The sequence below is a fragment of the Prunus mume genome, linkage group LG2 (genome assembly GCF_029339155.1).
Source record: "Prunus mume cultivar Tortuosa linkage group LG2, ASM2933915v1, whole genome shotgun sequence".
In the NCBI taxonomy this organism is placed as follows: domain Eukaryota; kingdom Viridiplantae; phylum Streptophyta; class Magnoliopsida; order Rosales; family Rosaceae; genus Prunus; species Prunus mume.
This window is the reverse complement of record NC_142699.1, coordinates 1,554,329-1,568,693: the sequence shown is the minus strand read 5'-3', so window position 1 is coordinate 1,568,693 and position 14,365 is coordinate 1,554,329. Positions and strand designations below refer to the sequence as shown.

At 34.8% G+C, this 14,365-nt stretch overlaps 1 pseudogene; it reads right to left on the bottom strand.

Annotated features, from left to right (window-relative positions):
* Positions 1 to 6,135: 6,135 nt before the first annotated feature.
* LOC148919393 (rab escort protein 1-like) lies at positions 6,136 to 10,122 on the bottom strand (annotated as a pseudogene).
* Positions 10,123 to 14,365: the final 4,243 nt, after the last annotated feature.

The following is a 14,365-nucleotide window of genomic DNA, read 5'->3' as shown; positions in this document are numbered from 1 at the left end:
TTGAACAGAAAATCGGCCGCCTAGGCGGTCTAGGCGGCTCCTTTAAATTTTTGTTTTAAAAAAAAAAAAACAGTATGACCATGGCTGTACTCCTTAAGTAATATATTTAAAGAGTAGAGCCGCTGTTTTTTTTTTTTCTCTTTTTTTCCTCCCCCCGATTTTCCTTTATCGTAAGAGTAATTTATAGCAATATTTATTACTATTAGGCCATTACCCGAGTTTCTCTTGTCCCTTTTTTATTTTTTGCTTATTACCCATATAAAGAATTTAGCATCTTGTCAGAGTAATGCTATTTAGACACACAATATTGACCACCTTAGCTCACCATTTATGTGGCAATGATGTGTTTTGTCATGTCAATTAATGAATGTTGCCATGTGTATTCTATTTTTCCTTTTCTTTTCAATAATTCTTAAAACAAAAACATTAAAAATTAAAAATCAAATTAAAAAACCCTAACGCCCCTGGCAAGTGGCCTCACATCGTTCTCAATTCTTCCTCGTGTCTCCATAGCACTCCGTTCCTCCACTGTTGCTGCACTCTGATAAGAGTATCACTAGAACGTGGTTGAGAGTTGAGTCCCCTCAATTACCGTATTCTCTACTCTGCTTCTCTCATTCTCTTATCAGAGTGTAGCAACAATGAATGAAGGGAGTGCTGTGGAGACGTGAGGAAGAATTGAGCGAGGTGAGTCCACTTGCCGGACACTAGGGTTTTTTAATTTGATTTTTAATTTTAATGTTTTTGTTTTTTAAGGATTATTGGAAAAGAAAAGAAAAATAGAATACACATGGCGACATTCATTAATTGACATGACAAGACACATCAGCTGCCACATAAGGTGGTCAATATTGTGTGTCTAAATAACATTACTCTTTCATAAATTGCTTTCTATTCTATTATTTCTATTATTTTTTACTTATTACCCAATGTCTATTACTTATTACCCCATTTGATTTCTATTATTTCTTTAGTGAATATTTAAATGTGCTACTTATTTCATAAATTGCTCAATAAATAGTACTTAATTATTTTAAATTATTTTGTGAAATTTTCAAACCTAATTTCATTCAAATTTAAATTGAAAGGATATGTCAAAAACGAAAAAAAAAAATTGCTTATTCTCGTTTGGGTGTCTTAATTAAATCTCTCCAAAGCCCAAGAGCCCCAAGGCCCAAGTCTTTGATTAATATAATATAATTATTATTAATCAGCACCAAATCCGAAGCCGAGCCTATATCCAAGCCCATTACCCCAACTCTCCAATGTTAACCACACTTACCAAACCATCGTTGTGCTTTGTTTACAACAACCTTTATCGGATTGTGGATTTTCGATGTGGGGTGTTCACAAAGGGCACCTCAAAAGAATATCTTCGAAGTATAGTTGCGCAGCTATACTCCAAATAATATAATATTTTAAAAGTCCAGCCGCGCGGCTATACCCTTCAAGTAGCTCTCCTTTTAATTACTTTGATTAGTAGTTATGTTTTACTTAGTGAATATGAAAGGAAAAAAGAAAAAGGGGAAATTGAATTACTATTTATTAAGTAATATAATTCATGAAGTTAATTAATAAATTTAATCTATATATATAAAGCAAAAGGCAGAGAATGGTGAAACATTCAAAATACCATAAAATACCCTTAGTTAATCCAAATATTAGGAATTAAAATGATTAATTAAATGAAGATAATATGGTAAATTCACACTTTTTTATATTTTAACAAAATTAAAATTAAAAGAAAAATCAAATAATGAATCCTATTTTTATGGAACACAACTACCCATTATTTTTTTTAATTCTAAAATAAATTTAAATTTTTTTAATAAAGCCTTTATAGCGCGGAAGCGCGTGCAGAGAGGCTAGTACTAATTATTCACTAAATAAATAATAATTAAAATATAATTACTAATTTCACTAATTAAATAAGGCAAATATGTTATTTAATTACTAACAATAAATTTTTTAAAAATTAATTAACTTTAAAATCCTAAGTTCATATATAAATTTTTTTAAAAGACCTCTCCTGACGAAATTTCACACAGTCATGTAGACCTCTCTCGATTTAAATTTCACGAAATGTTTTCGCGGAAAACCTAATCCGCAAATTGTGCGGCATAGACTGTCTTGACGAAATTTCGTCGAGAAGTGTTCAGTCATTTTTTTAAAATTTTTTAAAATTAGTTTCTTTACCACATCCCTCATACAATATAACCTTTATCATCATCATCACAACAGATGCTCCTTCAAAAATTGAGAGTCTTGAGATTTTTATAACGAGTAATCTCTAATTTAAACCAACTCAACCAAATTTACAGAGAGCCAACACAACCAACTCAACCCAATTTATAGGGGCCAACACAACCAAATCTACAAATTCAAGCTTGCACAGAAAACCCATTTCCATATCCAAACTTACAGTTCTAAACACAAAACACATTTGACAGAAAACTCATAATAATTAAGAATTCAGTCAAAGAAAAGAGACCCAGTTAATGTAATCATCTTAGAATTGGAGCCATTTCCACTAATTTTAGCATACACAACCATATCCAAATATCCAGACGTGAACAGAAAATCGGCCGCCTAGGTGGGCTAGGCGTCTTATATATATATTTCAAAATAAATAGTATAGCCACGAGTGTACTCCTTAAATAATATATTTAAAGAGTAGAGATGCGCGGCTGTGCTTTTTTACTCCTAATTTTCCTCGATCGTAAGAGTAATTTAGAGCAATATCCATTACTCTTAGAGCACTTCCACCAATTAGCCCTTTGCCATGGAAAGGGGAGCCCTAGGGCGGCTACTATTCATGTGAATAGTGGCTACCCTAGCCCCTCCAGCAAAGTGTGTTTCTAGCAGTTTTAGGCTTGCCATGGCAAATACTATTCAATTTTTTTTTTTTCACAACTTTGTTTACTTAGACATTTGATTTGGATAAAATGGTTTTTCGGAATAATCATTTTCTCAAGATAATTTTTGACGGCTTTTATTCCTTACACATCAAATAATAAAACTTGATTTTATGAGATTTTAAGATGAAGTATATATTGACTTAATGAACCATAATTTTTAGCCTAAATCGTATTTTGCACTAAAACCGATTTTTCATATTTTGATTTGGTGGGAATTTGATTTTCTAGTATTTTTATTTGAATCCAAATGGGGGGTACTTCCTTATTTACATTGTAAACTTAAGTAAATGGAGTAATATAAAAATAAATAAAAGTAAAAGGACAAAGACATTTACTTAAATGTTGAAAATGAAAATAAGGTATAGAGAGAAAAAAAAAAAAAGAAGGTAATTTTTTGGTTTTTTTCAAATTTTTCGGATTTTTTCAAATTTTTTTTACAAAAATATTGGCTGCCGTTGGATTGGAGCAAAAATTATGATCGGAGAGCCCAGGACACGACACATGGCACATAATTGTTGGCGGACATTGTAACGCAAGGCGTCACGATGACGCGTCGACATGGGCTAGCCCTGGAGCTCCGCCAGCCAGTTTGTTGGGTCCCACCATCGCGCCGGGCCTGCCTCCACCGCTGAAACGAGTTTTACCCCAACCCCAGCCCTCCCATTGGGCCCCTTGCTGAAAATGCTCTTAGGCCATTACCCGAGTTTCTATTGTAGGAAAGAATCATAATTTCTTATGAACTCTAACTCTGAGCCTGCATTCTATATGAATAACTAACACTGCCAAAACCATAAAATACAAACAACATAATGCATTAAGTCACCAAACATACATGCCAACTAAAAAACAGGAGAAAAAAGAGAGTAAATCTTACTGCTTGTAACTTACATGACAAGGATAAGGTGATGGAGAAATCAAGTCTTGTGCACTTCCCTTGTTTCCTGGACTAGGAGCGTTGGACACTACAGGTGCGGGTAACACATGGGGGGACAATTGACATGAGGGACTAGAAGGCGAGTAAGGGGAACCATTAGGTGCATAAGTAGGAGGAACAATAGGGTTAGGATGAGAAGTTGGTGAGGAGCTTGGAGGAATTCCAGAACCGCGGTATGGACATGGATGAGGATGTGGAGGTACCTTGGATGGTCTGGTGGGAGGTGATTCTTGTGTCGGGTGAGGGCGCTGGAGAGTGAAGCTGGAGAAGCAGGATACTGGGGAAATTGTTGGCTCTAGAGAGGAGCGGGAGAAGGAGTCGAGGGGTTGCATTAAGTGTACCCTTAAGATAAGAAGATAAACTGATACTTTTAAATTTACCAAAGACTGAGTTATCAAGCCCGAAAAAAGAAACTAAAAAAAACACGCCATTCAAGTTTTGAAAAATGGGCGCCTAGGCGGATATGCGGGTTCTTTTTATTTTATTTTAATAAATAGTATAGCCGCGCGGCTATCGTTTTAAATATAAAGAACACTGTATAGCCACTCGTCTATAGTATTTCTTAAATAAAAAAATTAGAAAACCCCATTATAGCCGCATGTACTATTTCTTAAAAAGAAAACCCTAGTATAGCAGAAGGCGATACTAGTTTTAAAAAAATTAGAAAACAGAGTATCACGCTCGGCGATACTATTTCTTTTTTTTTTTATTAAAAAAAACCAAGTATAGCCCGCCATACTATTTCCCATAAAAATTAGCAAAACCGAGTACAGCTGTACTATTTCTTAAAAATAAAAAAACGAGTATAGCGGCTATACTATACTGTTCTTTAAAAAAAACTAAAAACCACATATAGTGCTGTGGCTATACTATTTATAAAGTAAAAAATATGAAAAACAGGACCACCTAACTAGGCGCCCACTTGTCAAAAACCGTAGTATAGCCATGTGGCGATACCCTTTAAATACATATTTAGAAGGTATAGACTAGGGCTCGTCAATGGGCCGGGGCTAGCCTGACCCAAATTTAACGGGCTTGGGCCGGGCGGGCTTTAAAGAGGAGAGAGAAAATATCGGGCCGGCCGGGCCGGTTTTTAGAAAATTCAAAGCCCAAGCCCGACGCATAAGTCGGGCTTGAGAAAGCCCATTGGGCCCGGCTAGATAAAGCCCAACAAGTTGGGCCGAAACGGGCATACTTCATTCGAAAAAAATCATAAACTTAATCATAAGGGCATTTTAGTTTAAATTTGAGATTAAACTCACTTAATTCCAATATTTTCACATCAAACCAAATTCATAAAATACCCAATAAAGTCACACAACTTAATAAGATTTTCCACAAAAATAATAAAACAAAGTATTATTTTTGAGGTTATTACATAATTAGACCGTAATATGTTTTAAGAAATAATTTTAAAAAATAATAAGTATCAAAAAGATATTTTTTTTAAAGGATGGTATAAATAAATATGTAAATGTTTGGTGTTGTGTTCAAGAAAAACATGATTATATTTGGTGGTAGTAGTACGATTATGTTTCGTGATATGATTATATTTAGTGATATGATATATTGTTCATCTTATTTATATATATATATATATAATTGTTGTATTAATACTTGACACAAATTAATGTGCTAATCATCCAATTATAAACTAGGAATGAGTAAAGAAAAGTAAATGAAATGAAACAAATTATATATGTGATTTAAGTGATATAATCCTAATCCTAAACTCTTCTTTATACATAATTATATATGTATGCGGGCCTAACGGGCCGGGCTTTTGTGGGTGGGCCGGGCCGGACTTTCTTGGGCATAATCGGGCCGGGGACACCCAAGCCCAAGCCTAGCCCAAAGCGGGCGGGCCATCTCAAAGCCCATAACGGGCCGGGCCGGCTTTTTCCAATGGGCAGGCGAGCCCCATCGCCCATGAGCCCCGGGCCAAATGATGAGGCCTAGTATAGACGCGTGGCTATATTATTTAATTAAAAATATATATAATTAATATAATTTTTAAAATATATATTATGTTTATTCAATAGTATGTGAGAGTATAATACATGAATTTGTGTGTATTTTTGAAAATTTTATAATAAAAAATAAGTGTATTAAACATGAAAAATATGTACATAGATGTATAATATGTGTATTGCACGTTTGCCTTTTTAAAAAGTGAGTTTTACTAAGTCTTTAAGGCGTGTATAGAACACAGATGTAGTATTGAAAAATCAAAGGGGAGCAATAGGGACTCGGGTAATGGCCTAATACTATTAGTCCTCTAGATTAATCGGAATGTACATCATCCTCCAAATTCTCAGGCGAGGGTGTCTTGGGAAAGAATTCTTCATTTGGATACAACTTCTGGAAAAGCTGTCAAGTGCAAACATTGACACCAAATTTCGTAAGGGTTAACATCAAGGGATATATAATAACAAAAACTTTAGCTTAATGAAAACAACACAAGATGTCAGTAAAGAGATAATAATACCAGCACAGTTGCATCTAACATAATATTGTAGCTAAGATTTCCATCTAGCATGGAAGTTGAAATAAGATAATCATGTTGATCCTGAAATTAATGTAAATCAAAAAAGATATCACAACTCATACCTACATCACAATTCATGCCCCGTATACAAAAACCACAACAACATGGTTTCACCAAAGAAATCCTAATGTCTATCAAGAAAAGGTAACACAGAGATATATATATATATATATATATCTTTGTAAACTCGATATGAAAATAAATAATAAATGTTTGTATATCTCTCTATATGCGTGTGTGTCTGAGAGAGAGAGAGAGAGAGAGAGAGAGAGAGAGAGAGAGAGCGCTTGTTTTCAAATAGCATGCACATACATGCCCTTTGGACAAACACCCGTTTCCAAACTGCCACATATCTGGATAATCTGGATTGAGAAATTCTCTTATGTAGACATCCGGACGTTATTATCATGCAGACGCCATGTATTTTTTACTAACTCTCCTTGCTTTCCTCCATGTTAATAACGTGCGGACTTTCGAATGAGAGAATAATTGTGTGTGTGTATATATATATATATATATATATGACCACACATTTTGACACACATTCTCAACCATTAGATAATGAGTCATCCAATGGTTATAAATGCATATGATATGATTTCTTATTTTTTATTGAGTGCTGCTGTTTCCACCCCATGTCCTATTTCCTCACCCACCTTATCTTCCCACCCACCATGTAAATTTGAAAAAACATAATCAGGATACCACCTAAATAACTGCGGCCAGAGAGTAAAATAGGTCGGGAAGAAAGAGTCTGAGGTTGGGTCGGACGACATACATCTTGGAAGGAAGGTTCATTCTTTAAATCCGATGGTTACTTTTGTTCCACTGCTATCGAAAAGCTTGGACATAGTGCAACAAGAAGAGAATTAGCAGAATAGGATAAAGAATTTTCCTTCAAAAGAAGGGCAGTGTGAAAGGAATAGCGTTGAATCTTGAGAATTGTAATACACTATCTTTCCACCCACCATTATTCCTAAAATACCCTTTAATTATTAGTTCAAAAAAATTCTCTTTGCTAATCTATTAGGGATTTGGATCCTTTGCTTTGGTTTTTCTCATAATTAAAACATACAAATATATTTTCTTTAAAAAACGTAAATTAAAAAATAAAAATTATTCTTAAATAAACGCCAAGTTTAATGTCTTTCTTCCTCTTACTTGTTCTTCTTCCTTTCTCTGCAAGTGAATCTGTCTCTTGAATCCAAAAATTCCCTCTCTCATTCATTAATATTGGGGAGATATATTTTCTTTATGTTTTATTTCCCCCCCAAAGCAACCATTAACCACTGTACTAACATTGATTTTGAATAATATTTTGATAGACCGAAATCGGACACTTTAGCTACCCAATTCTCGTCCAATAGAAGGTTTGTGGTTTTCGTATCTCTATGGATGATAGTGCACCTGGCACCAGTATGAAGATAATGTAATCCTCTAGCAGCTCCAATTCAAATTTCCAACCTTTGCTTCCATGGGAGGTTGGTTGCTCTTGTACAGGTGTTCCTTTAGAGTCCCATTAGCCATGTAATCATAAACAAGGACCATCTCACCGTCTTCTTCACAAAAACCAATCAAAGAGACTAAATGCCTGTGTATATTTAGAAATAGAACATTCTCCCAAAGATTCCCTCTCTCATTCATTATTTGGTGTCGCTTTGTTTAATTAACTAATTTTTTTTCCTTTTTTAATTCTTATGAAATTGAGTTTTTATTTTAGGGTTGAGGTTTGTTCTTTAAGTCCTTAAAAGTCATTTTACAAAGGGGTAGATTTGTCTATAAAATTTTGAAGATAAGGTGGGTGGGAAAATAAGACATGTGGGTGGAAATAGCGGCACTCTTTTTATTTTGTCAAGGACATGATTTTTTTATTGAAAGCATTCATTATTGTTTTTGGGAAACACATAACTTCACGCAGTGATGCAGTATACGAGAGGTCAATTCGATCACTCTCCCTTCATTCTTCTCTCTTCTCATCAAATTCAACCTGGATTTTTTTTTTTTTTTTTACAAAGGTTTTGGAATGACAATAATTGAAAATGTACAACTTCATTTTTCTTGCTGTCATCTCAGAGAATACAAGAAGCCAAAGATTGAAGAAGAAAAAAAAAAAAGAATAAACATTCTTTCCCATATAAATAATTTGACATCCCAATTCAACTACAAAAGTTTTTATTTTACAATCTATAGGGAAAAAAGACTGATTGGAATGTTGATGTTTCATCAATGGCAAGAAGTTTAAATTTTGTTTTCGGCTTCCCTTAAAGATTGAATGCTGAAAGAATCACAGTAAAACTTTCACATAATTTTTCCACTGGGAAAAGTTGCTGGGTTATGTTCCTCTAAAACATCCCTCCAGCCATTGTAATATACATATACATATATATATATATATATATATATATATATATAGGTTTGTTTTCTGTTTCAAAAAGAAAAAAACAAATGCGGTTTTCCTAAGTTGTGTGAAAAATCGATTACTAGACTGAGGACTTAGGAAACTGACGAGGTCCTAATAGATCAAGGAGAGTAGAAGAAGAAAGAAAAGAGAAACCCAAGTTTTTGGCAGAAGAATAAATGAGAAAAGGGAGGAGAGTGGAACGGGGCACATGTATATGAAAAAGTTTATGCAGGGCAACAATGGTGTGGGATAACTTTTCCTTTATATTTTTGTTTTTATTTTTAAGAAAAAGGTAGCATATAATTCCACTTTAACGTACACCAATGCAACCTTTAACAGCAGCTCGGCGGGCAAAGGCAGCTGATAAATCCCCATGACCATATTCAAGGTCCATGGGCATTTGTCGACCTAATAAGAACAAGTACAAAGAAGTTATATGCGGGATACTGATGTAACTAGATTCTATAATCTAAAAATGTAGGATAAATGTTATTAACAAAACTTTATGCAAAAAAATCACCTAACCTCGAACTGTGGTAGAGGGCTAAACGCTCCAACCCATCTCTTGTCTTAAGTTAATAAGAAAAAGAAAGAAAGAAGCATAATTCCAGTTCCAGATAAAGAAAGGCGAAGTTATTGATGTGTACAATTTTATTTTGGTTGGCAACTGCATTCTATTTATGAAGTCAACAAAAGGAGTCTCCAAGTCCTCCTCTGAAATCTTGGAACTTTCACTATTGCGGCTCCCTTCTTGGTCACCGCCAATACCACGAGAGGCTTCCAAGTAGTGCTCAAGAAACTTGAAGAACCTTGTTAACATAGTCTTCTCTTTAAGGCTTAGGCTCCTGTCTTTAAACATTTCTATTCGAGAGTGTGGAATATTCCTCAACTGCCCACTCTCATCACAAACGAAAATTGCACCGACGCTATTGAATACCAAGAGCCCACATTCAACATACAAATTTAGTCCGGATTTCATCAAAAGGTCAGTGGCTTTGTCAGCAGGGAATAGCAACCTAGGCCTCCAAGGTCGATGGTGAATTCTCTTGGGCAATGCTTTTCAACGATTTCAGGGGCATATGCGGCAGTCTCAATATTAGAGTATAACAACCGTGGTTTGAGGTCTATGGCAATGTAATCATGGTCGACACTAGGATCAATAGAGGTGGTGGTGGCAGTGGTAATGTGATCTGTAGAATGGGAATTGAGGAAGGAGGTGAGGTTATTTTGGGGGGAGAGAGGCGAAGTGGCTGCCATAAAATGTGTTGGGATCAAGGTGGAGGACAGTTTTTCCGACAGCAGAGGCTGCGGCAGCAATCATTAATTAGGATTTGATAAGATTATTAAGGTAAAAAAAAAATTAGTATAGACGCGCGGCTATACTAAAAACTGCCCACAGCCGAGTCTAGCCGCGCGGCTATACTATTTCTTCAAAAAATTTGGCATAACCCAGTATAGCCGCGCGGCTATTGATAACAAGGCAGATGCCTTGTATAGCCGAGCGGCTATAATATTTTATTGTAAAGAATAAAAACCCGAGTATAGACGGGCGGCTATACTATTTTGTAAAAAAATAAAAACCCGGGTATCGCCGCACGGTGATACTATTTTGTAAAAAAATTAAACACTGCATATAGCCGGCCGGCTATACTATTTCTTTAGATAAACCAAGTTCAAAGAATAAAGCAGTTCTCTGACCAAAAAAAAGAAAGAAGAATAAAGCGGTTCTTGATGAACTATTTGGGTCATTCAGTCGTTTGATCAACCAAACTATGATCAAATTTTCTCAGTGAGCAAACAGAAAATCACAAATTCAAGAAAAGAGAGAGAGAGAGAGAGAACAAAATCGAGGAGACAACTTTTCATGAGGGTAAAAAAAAAAGAAATTGAAAATGAAAAATGAAAATAGAAGAGAGAGAAAGAAAGACACATCGGCGAAGATCGCGAACTGGAGCTTGGTTTCGATTTGCTCAGCGGTGTTAGGAGTCTTATTACTGATTGACAAGACTCAGTATCATCTGAGCCCCTCGAAGTCTTAGAGGCGAGGAGAACGACGCCATTTCTTAAAAAAAAAAAAATTAGAAAAATCGAGTATAGCCGGTCGGCGATACTATTTCTTTTTTAAAAAAATTAGCAAAACCTGGTATAGCCGACCGGCTTTACTATTTATTTTTTAAAAATTAGCAAAACCTGGTATAGCCGGCCGGCTATACTATTTATTAAAAAAATATATAATTCATATAAATTTGTTAATATATATTATGTTTATTCAATAATATGTGAGAATTATATGTATAATACGTGAATTTGTGTATATTTTTGAAAATTTTATAAAAAAAATGTGTATTAAACATGAAAAATATGTACGTACATGTATAATACGCATATTGCACGTTTGCCTTTTAAAAAACATGATTTGGCCAAGTCTTTAAGACGTGTACAGAACACGAATGTACTATTGAAAAATCAAAGGGGGACAACAGAGACTCGGGTAATGGCTTAATACTATTAGTCCTCTAGATTAATCGGAATGTCATCCTCCAACTTCTTAGGCGAGGATGTCTCGGGAAAGAATTCTTCATTTGGATACAACTTCTGGAAAAGCTGTCAAGTGCAAACATTGACACCAATTTCGTAAGGGTTAACAGCAAGGGATATATAATGACAAGAAGTTAAGCTTAATGAAACAACACAAGATGTCAGTAAGGAGATAATAATACCAGCACAGTTGCATCTAACAGATCATTGTAGCTAAGATTTCCATCTGGCATGGGAGTTGAAATAAGATAATCATGTTGATCCTGAAAAATGTAAACCAGAAAAGATATCACAGCCCATACATTCATCACAATCCATGCCTCATATACCAAAACCACAACAACATGGTTTCACCAAGAAAATCCTAATGTCTATCAAGAAAAGGTAACACACACACACACACACACACACACACACACACATATATATATATATATTAAACATATAGCATCTCGGCTACATTGTTTAAAAAAAAAAATTGTTTCCCAGATTTTCCTTTGTCAGATAAGAGTAGTTTAGAGCATTATCCATTAGTATTAGGCCATTACCCCAGTCTCTATTATCCCCTTTTGATTTTTTTTTTTTACTTATTACACATATAAAGAATTTAGTATTTTCCTGTTTAATATTTGTATTATACACGCAAGTAAACTTAATGCTTACCGAGGGTAGTTTCCGGGTTTAACCCTGCAATATTTCTGGCAACATCAATAGGATCAACATTTGCAAGACTGCACACAGGGGAAATCAAATTATTAGAATACCCTTAGACCGGAATCATCCATCCTCTGATAAAAATACGCATATAATCCTTTAACCCAACTACCAAGACTAGAACCAAATATTTACACACATAATGCATCTAACATAGTCCCTGAATATGGGCTATGTTTCTTCAACAACCACAACTCCAATCAACACACAGAATACAGATTGCTTTAAAAAAGAAACATAAAGAAAATTTGAAAGCATAAGCTTAATGAAACAACACAAGATGTCAGTAAAGAGATAATAATACCAACACAGTTGCATCTAACAGATCATTGTAGCAAAGATTTCCATTTGGCATGGGAGTTGAAATAAGATAATCACGTTGATCCTGAAATTAATGTAAATAAAAAAAGATATCATAGCTCATATCTACATCACAATCCATGCCCCATATACAAAAACCACAACAACATGGTTTCACCAAAGAAATCCTAATGTCTATCAAGAAAAGATAACAGAAAGAGAGACAGAGAGAGAGATATATATATATATATATAAACGTATAGCCGATTGGCTATACTCGTTAAATAATATATTTAAAGAGTATAGCCGCTCGGTTATACTTTTTTAAAATTAAAAAAAAAATCCCAGATTTTTCTTTGTAGATAAGAGTAGTTTAGAGCATTATCCATTACTATTAGGCCATTACCCGAGTCTCTATTATCCTTTTTTGATTTTTTACTTATTACACATATAAAGAATTTAACATTTTCCGTTTAATATTGGTATTATACACATAAGTAAACTTAATGCTTACCGAGGGTAGTTTCTGGCTTTAACCCTGCAATATTTCTGGCAACATCAATAGGATCAACGTTTGCAAGACTGCACACAGGGGAAAGCAAATTATTAGAATACCCCTAGCTTAGAACAGAATCATCCATCCTCTGATAAAAATATGCATATAATCCTTTAACCCAACTCCCAAGACTAGAACCAAATATTTACACACAGAATGCATCTAACATAGTCCCTGAATATGGGCTATGTTTCTTCAACCATCACAAGTCCAATCAACACACAGAATACAGATTGCTTTAAAAAATAAACACAAAGAAAATTTGAAAGCATAAGCACTTAAAAATTGATACGTAAGTACTTACAAATGCAGTTGCATTCCCCTTGCTGTTTCGATAGCCTTTGGATCTGCAAAATGTAATCAAACCAGTGAACACTACCCAAAGTTTATTCCAAAGAAAGCTTAATCATTTTCACAAGGAAACTCACACTAGATAGTAAACAAGACTGCAAAATATATGCATGGAAAGAATCACCTAAACCTGTTTGAAGAGGACCTGAGAAGCTGCCACCGATACCAACAGCTATATTATCTTGCATCTCTCTGGGAGTTTTTGATTTACTCTTTTTGCCCATCTTATGGTACTGAGAATTGACAAAATGTACTTGCAGAGATGCTAGACCCTCCAGGAATAAAGAAATCTGAAGAAAAAAAACTCCATTCAAGTTTTTGAAAAATCGGCCGCCTAGGCGCGCTAGGCGGTTATTTTAAATAGTATAGCCGTGCGGCTATACTATTTTAAGTTTCATAATTGCAATAGACCGGCCAGGAAAAAAGAAATCTTAAAAAAAAGAATGCCATTCAAGTTTTCGAAAAATCAGCCACCTAGGCGCGCTAGGCGGTTCCATTTAAAAAAAAATAATAATAATAATAAATTAATTGTTTATTTATTTGTTATAAATAAAATAAATAGTATAGCCGCACGGATATACTATATTTCATAATTGCAATTCTGTTTGAAGGTACTCTATCTTTCAGAAAAAGAAAAAGAAATAATTCAATATGAGGTCTACAACGTAGCATCCCGTTTTGTTCGAAGCAAGGCGTCCCGTATGATTATTGCCTTGCTCAAAAAAATATCCGCACCCATAACTTCTGTCGCGGTGCTGACCCGTTCCGCAGGGACTGCAAACGTTGACTTGCCGCAATACGTACGTATTCTGCTTCTTGTTAGCGTCATGCAATATTACACTAGTTTCATTTCTGGATGTAATTAATTAAGTGGGCATGGACGACACTTGTAGACTGGTCGGCTCTGCTTGATTTGGTTATGGACCATGTCTTAATTAATTAAATAAATAATATGCTGTTGTTGCTTGCCTTAGTAGATAGAAAAATTTGTATATCACGAAGATATTACTGTTTTGTTATTGTACTCGTATAATGTTGGAGTGTATATATGGACTTCACAATTGCGTGCAGTCTTGGTTAACACACTGAGGCAAGCGGAATCTTG